Below are 7382 nucleotides of genomic sequence, written 5' to 3'. Positions count from 1 at the left end.
TGCCAACAGCATTTGGTGTTCCCAGGCGGTCACCCATCCAAGTACTAACCAAACCCAACGTTGCTTAACTTCGCTGATCGGACGAGAAGCGGTGTTCTCAACGTGGTATGGCCGTTGGCATGAGACTGCCTACACATTGTGGCTAATAACCAACTCTTTTTAGTCATCACGGCAGGATACGGACCTTCTTGTGGTGTCTTAATGGTAATTGTATCCTAACATATTTTTGTCTCCTTGGCATGGATATTTAACATCGTTTATTCAGTCTTGGGTTTATGTTCTTTCGCCATTTACAGACATTTTACATCTACCTACTTCCTCAGCCTACCCTGCCAATTTCTAATGAATTTGTGGATTTTCTTTTGTAATACATACATGTGTGTGCTCATCTGCTCTTCAGTTTTTATGATATTTGTCTCATCTGTCCTGCTTTATGATACTTTTACAAAGAACATGAACAAATGCTTCTATTTAGAGAAGATATGGGATCCAGGTTTCGGAGCCGTAAAAACCACCGTCGTGATTGGTGGACGAGTTGCCAGGTTGCAGCTTCTGTACCGTGCCGGCACATAAATAGGTTCGGCTCAGCGGCGGCAGCATCATTCCCCCGTGACTGTCTGAGCGTCTCTCATCACCTTGTTATCTCATCATCATCATGGTAGAAGCAAAGCCTACAAGAAGGCTGCGGCTGGCTGCTGCTGTGGTGGCCACCACCAGGAAACCTCGCGTCAGGTTGCTCACACCGAAAACTAGTCAAATGGTTCTAGCCGCGGTCGCAGCACTCAAAAGACCGTAAGGGCTCGTCTCTACAAGCAATCAAGAAGTACGTTGTTGCCAACAACAAAGTCGAGGCTGCCAAGATCGCCATTTACATCCGAAGATTTCTCAAGAAAGCAGTGGCTGACGGCATTCTTGTTCAGACCAAGGGAAGTGGAGCTAGTGGATCATTCAAGCTGGCCGTAGCAGAGAAGAGGGCCGTTCTAACTCCCAAGAAAGCCACCACAACCAAGAAACCATCTACAGCAGCAAAGAAGGCCGTGGTAACTCCCAAGAAAGCCGCCACAAGCAACAACCACCTACAGCCTTGAAAAAGAAGCAGCAGCAGCAGCTTGTTGTTGGGAACAAAAAGCCCAAAATAAAGAGAGCTTCAAAATCTCCCAAACCACCCAAGGCAAAGAAAGCTGTCAAGAAAACAACAAAGGCAAAATAAACGACGACATGCAAGCAGCATGAATACACATGACAATAAACATCCAGGCCTCCCCCTCAGTGGAGGGGCCTCATATGATTCCAAAAGAGTTTAGTTTTGTAGACAAATAAATCATTACTTTTGGGGTAGATTTACTCTGTATATTATATATATATATATATATATATATATATATATATATATATATATATATATATATATATATATATATATTATATATATTATATATATATACACATACATGGGTGAGGTGATATGGTACCAAAGTTTTGGGTGAGGTGATTGACATTTACACAAGATAAAACACGAACCAATGGGAATAAAAACATAAGAATGGAAGTAACTGCAGAAGGCCTATTGCCCATAACACAAGCACTTCCTCTTGATGCTTCTATATTGGTTCGGAGTCTTGAAGCTATAATATATATATATATATATATATATATATATTATATATATATATATTATATATATATATATATATATATATATATATATATATATATATATATATATATATATAGTGCACACAAAACTAAATAGTCTTGTTAGACAAATTGCCCCTATTAGAGGCAAGTTGACTAACAAGCCGAATGACTGCAATTGTTTTGAATTTGAGTTAAATCTAACATAGAAATGTAATCAAACCTAACCTAACCTATGCTAACCCAAGCTAAGCTAACCTAACCTAACCTAAGCTAACCCAAGCTAAGCTAAGCTAACCTAACCTAACCTAAGCTAAGCTAACCTAACCTAACCTAACCCAGCAATTCATGATCTTAATATAATACTGTTAATTGGATAAACCAATTTGGAAAGAAATGTTCGAAAATAACAAAATTAACTGTGCTTGTTAGGAAAATTGGGCCTTGCATACTTGTCCCAATAGTGTGGTTCTCGCTTTAGGTACGACATAAACGTATACCTAAGTTGAGAGAGAAAAAGATTCGCACTCAAACATGCATATCGATTGCCAGTCCTGAATTCTGGTAGATATTCGTGTCCTCCCTTTTCATTTACCATCATTTGGATACTATCAAAACAGCTCTGAGAAGGATAAAATGAATAAAACGGGTAGCTCACTCATGTAAAAAGGAAGAGTTGGGAAAGATCTCTCTCTCTCTCTCTCTCTCTCCTCACCCCCCCCCCCCCACCACCACCAATGATCCTGCTCTGCTAGTATATAACGGAACAAACCTTCCCCCCCCCCCCACCCCTCCCTCCCCAATCAGAGTCCCTTAAGCATGCGAGGATAAAAAAATAGATTTCATAAGACCCAATGTGCTAGCTGATATCAAAACAATTTATGTTATCGTCTATTAAGCCCTTCAGTAAAAAAGTATAGGGACCTAATTAGGTCCCGTTTTGGAGGTGGTGGTGGGTGGAATCGATGGATTAGCCAAGCTCTTATCCGCCGAATCCGTAGAGGGTACGACCCTGGCGCTTCAGAGCGTACACCACGTCCCATGGCAGTGACGGTCTTCCTCTTGGCGTGTTCCGTGTAGGTTACAGCATCACGGATGACGTTCTCGAGGAACACCTTCAGGACGCCACGGGTCTCTTCGTAGATGAGACCCGAAATACGCTTCACGCCGCCACGACGAGCTAGCGACGAATAGCGGGCTTGGTGATGCCCTGGATGTTGTCACGTAGCACCTTACGATGACGCTTGGCGCCACCCTTTCCGAGTCCCTTGCCTCCCTTGCCGCGTCCAGTCATGGTGTTGAAGTTGTGTGAATAATAAAATTTCGGCACGATTTCCCCAGACTATATCCCGTCAAGCGGACGTACTTGTAGCATGGCAACTCCTAACTCCTGCCTGTCCTTACTTTATGCTTGTACTCGAGCAGAAACACGGCTTTCTCACAACGCTTTCAAAACTGCAGTTGCCTACTCGTCTGTTTCACGTCTCTGTGAAATGACTTTTGCACAAATCCAAAAAATAGAGCAAAATCAGCGATAATAGTGTTTGAGGTGAGCTGCCTGTTGGCTGCAGCCAGAGGAAGGAGGGGAGGGGCAACGGGGTGACGTAGGCGAGTCGAGCAGCCAATGGCGCTCGAGCAAGCGCCTCGAGACGGCGTATATAAGCAAAAATTTTTCGGCGCCGGCCATCACAAACCACAGTTGTTCACCATGGCTCGCACCAAGCAGACTGCTCGCAAGTCCACGGGAGGCAAGGCTCCTCGTAAGCAGCTGGCCACCAAGGCAGCACGCAAATCTGCTCCTGCCACAGGGGGCGTGAAGAAGCCTCACCGTTACAGGCCCGGAACGGTCGCCCTGCGTGAGATCCGTCGTTACCAGAAGAGCACAGAGTTGCTCATCAGGAAACTTCCCTTCCAGCGTCTGGTGCGCGAGATTGCCCAGGACTTCAAGACCGATCTTCGCTTCCAGTCGTCTGCCGTCATGGCTTTACAGGAGGCATCCGAGGCTTACCTGGTCGGTCTCTTCGAGGACACTAACCTCTGTGCCATCCACGCCAAGCGTGTCACCATCATGCCAAAGGACATTCAGCTTGCTCGCCGTATCCGTGGAGAGCGTGCATAAGCTAAAACGACCACCCTAGTATACACCAAACTCGGCCCTTCTCAGGGCCAAAATATCCTTCTAAGGAGATTTCAGACATTCCTAGCATCAGTCATATGAATTAACCTTCATCTATACATATAATAAATAAATAAATACAATAATTTAGGTGGCATACATACACTGTACACGTGATATCAATAAATCAAGTCATTTGTAGTACAACCTGTCCTCTTACAAACAAAACGCCGTCGCTTTTCATTCTTATGCACTGCCAAGGATCCTCCCCCCCCCCCTCCAAAAAAAAAAAAAAAAAAAATTGTCATACTGTACTAGAAATAAAAGCAGCTTGTATAAGTGACATACTGTCCTGTCCTGTTTTATTCTGTTTTTGGTCCTCTGGCTTAATCTGTTAAGTTAGGAGATGACATTTTAAATTAACCGTTTTCTTGACATTTTCAAACCTTAAGAGGGTGGCCTGCATAGTAATCCTAATGTGGAACATAACAATGAATCTCTAATCTCTAGAAAAAAGATACCGAGTGTTTATATGTGTGTTGAGAGAGAGAGAGAGAGAGAGAGAGAGAGAGAGAGAGAGAGAGAGAGAGAGAGAGAGAGAGAGAGAGAGAGAGAGAGAGAGAGAGAGAGAGAGAGAGAGACATGCAGAGACAGAGACGAGACAGACAGACAGACAGACAGAGACTGAGAGAGAGAAACACACACAGACAGTTTCATAAATATTCTCATTTTATAGCTTATTTGCTTTCAGTGACAGAGGTTTTTGTTATAATAGTATTGGTGTCTAACACTCACAATCTCTTTAGAAATTAAAGTGTGGCTCCAATGGAGCCGAGTTTGTTGGTTGAGGCCAAGCCACCACCACAGGGCAGTAAGTAAGCCGTTTACTTGGAGGAGGTGTACTTGGTGACGGCCTTAGTGCCCTCAGAGACGGCGTGCTTGGCCAGTTCTCCGGGCAACAGGAGCCTTACAGCCGTCTGGATCTCCCGACTGGTAATGGTGGAACGCTTGTTGTAGTGGGCCAGGCGAGAAGCCTCGGCGGCGATGCGCTCGAAGATGTCGTTCACGAACGAGTTCATGATCGACATGGCTTTGGAAGAGATACCAGTGTCGGGGTGGACCTGCTTCAGCACTTTGTAGATGTAGATGCTGTAGCTCTCCTTCCTCCTGCGCTTCTTTTTCTTATCGCCCTTGGCAATGGCCTTCTGGGCCTTTCCGGCCTTCTTGGCAGCCTTTCCAGATGCCTTGGGTGGCATGATGATGCTCGTGCTGGCTGGCGTTGCGATACAATAATGAACTTTTGCGCGAGTCGAGCTTTCCTTTTATATCCCGCTCGCGACTCAGCTCAGAGCGGGTCGCGTGGCGGAGCGCGCTGATTGGTCAGTGGCGGACTCCCTTGATCCTGAGCGGGGTATATAACACGAAGCTCGATCTGCGGGCCGGCATAAAACACCACAAACCCACAACAGCAGCAGCAATGTCAGGACGCGGCAAGGGAGGCAAAAGTGAAGGGCAAGTCAAAGTCTCGCTCCAGCAGGGCCGGACTTCAGTTCCCCGTGGGCAGAATTCACCGTCTGCTGCGTAAAGGCAACTACGCCGAACGCGTCGGTGCTGGCGCTCCTGTCTACCTGGCAGCCGTCATGGAATACCTCGCTGCCGAAGTTCTGGAGCTCGCCGGTAACGCCGCACGTGACAACAAGAAGACCCGTATCATCCCACGTCACTTGCAGTTGGCCATCCGCAACGACGAAGAACTCAACAAACTTCTGTCTGGCGTAACCATTGCACAGGGAGGTGTTCTTCCAAACATTCAGGCAGTTCTTTTGCCAAAGAAGACAGAGAAGAAGTAAGCACTTCTGCCACCCACCACGACAAATACCATAACCAGGCTCCATCCGGAGCCACACACACTTTAATAGAGAGATTCAAGTAGACAATCAACTTTCAAACATTAATAATAACATTTATATTGATTTCATTTGGAATGTGTACATAACAAACAAACAAAACAAAATTATAGGGGATATTCAGCATCACTTGGAATATTAACCAATCATATAAATCCAATATATATTTTATATTTTACTTTAAGCGAGGAATTCATATTCTATCAATTTTTAATCATACAAATGAACAAAAGCAATTCTTCACTAGACGTAATGAATGAATAAATGATCAAGGTTTTAATGTGTTTCATGAATAAATATATATATATATATATATATATAATATATATATATATATATATATATATATATATATATATATATATATATATAATATAATATAATATAATATATTATAATACTTGTGAACCAGAATATGTTTGAGCAGCAGCGATCGTGCCATTGGCCGAAGTGCAACAATTCAAATAATTTAAAGGGCCTGCTCGGGTATATAAGAGAGGCTGGGAGACTGGGGCCGGTGGTGGGTGATGGGTGATGAGTGATGGTGTGGTGTGGTGTGGTGTTGTTAAGAGTTGATTTACGGCCAGCCAGCCAGCTGCAGCCAAGGCAGGGCAGGGCAAGGCAAGGCAAGGCAAGGCAAGGCAAGGCAAGGCAAGGCAAGGCAAGGCAAGGCAAGGCAAGGCAATAACAGGACAGGACAGGCAAGGCAAGGCAAGCAGGCGGGCGGGCAGGCGGGCCGGGCGGGCGGGCAGGCCAGCCAGCCAGCCAGCCAGGCCAGCCAGGCAGGCAGGCAGGCAGGCAGCAGGCAGGCAGGCAGGCTGGCAGGCAGGCAGGCAGGCAGGCAGGCAGGCAGGCAGGCAGGCAGCCAGCCAGCCAGCCAGCCAGCCAGCCAGCCAGCCAGGCAGCAGGCAGGCAGCCAGCCAGCCAGCCAGCCAGCCAGCCAGCCAGCAGCCAGCCAGCCAGCCAGCCAGCCAGCCAGCCAGCCACTCCCACTTTGTATTTATATGCATTCAATTTATATTCAAAACATTATATATGTTAAGGGCCTAGTTTTAGTGTTTATTTTAAAAATGACAAACATCGAGTCGTTTACCAGTCCTTTAGCGTTAACGGTGATGCATTTTTAAAACTGAACAGAAATCACCTTTTCTGGATATATCAAATATCGAATCCGCTTAATGTGCCTACAATTCAATCATTCAAAAAATACATAATTTACATCATGCCTTTCATAGAACAGACAATAAGATTTGAGACAATAAGAACTTAGTTTTATAACTAAAGTTGCACAATTATACACAACTCTATGGTGGCTGGGTGGTAAGGTGTGTGGCTGGTGTTTTGGAAGTCGCGAGTTCAAACGACCCAATGGGAGTACTTTTTTTTTTTTATGCCATACAATCTTCCTATACTATTATGTAGGTTTGTGTGTGTGGTTTTTATTCATTCTTTGGTTTTATAGATGACATACATATTGACTCCTTTTACCGGTCCTTAATTAGGCTCTGGGGAAGCAATGGTGGTGGTGGTGGTGCATTTAAAACTAAACCAAAAATCACCAGTTCTGGACGCGTCAAATATCATATCCGCTTAATGTGTCCTACAACCTAATTACTTAAAACTACACTATTTAATTCATTCATATCATGTGCATATTGGTCATTATGCTCATACAACCGACATAACAATTTATTTTCATTATTAGAATCATACATTTCATCAAG

General features: G+C 44.7%; 1 non-coding gene across 1 annotated transcript; it reads right to left on the bottom strand.

Moving 5' to 3' along the window:
• LOC138361112 (5S ribosomal RNA) lies at window positions 1-119 on the bottom strand. The gene has a single exon (XR_011226795.1). It is a non-coding gene; the product is annotated as a 5S ribosomal RNA (ribosomal RNA).
• Window positions 120-7382: the final 7263 nt, after the last annotated feature.

Source organism: Procambarus clarkii, unplaced genomic scaffold, assembly GCF_040958095.1.
Source record: "Procambarus clarkii isolate CNS0578487 unplaced genomic scaffold, FALCON_Pclarkii_2.0 HiC_scaffold_180, whole genome shotgun sequence".
NCBI classification, from domain to species: Eukaryota; Metazoa; Arthropoda; class Malacostraca; order Decapoda; family Cambaridae; genus Procambarus; species Procambarus clarkii.
Note: the sequence above shows the minus strand (reverse complement) of the source record. Positions and strands in the feature narration are given on the sequence as shown.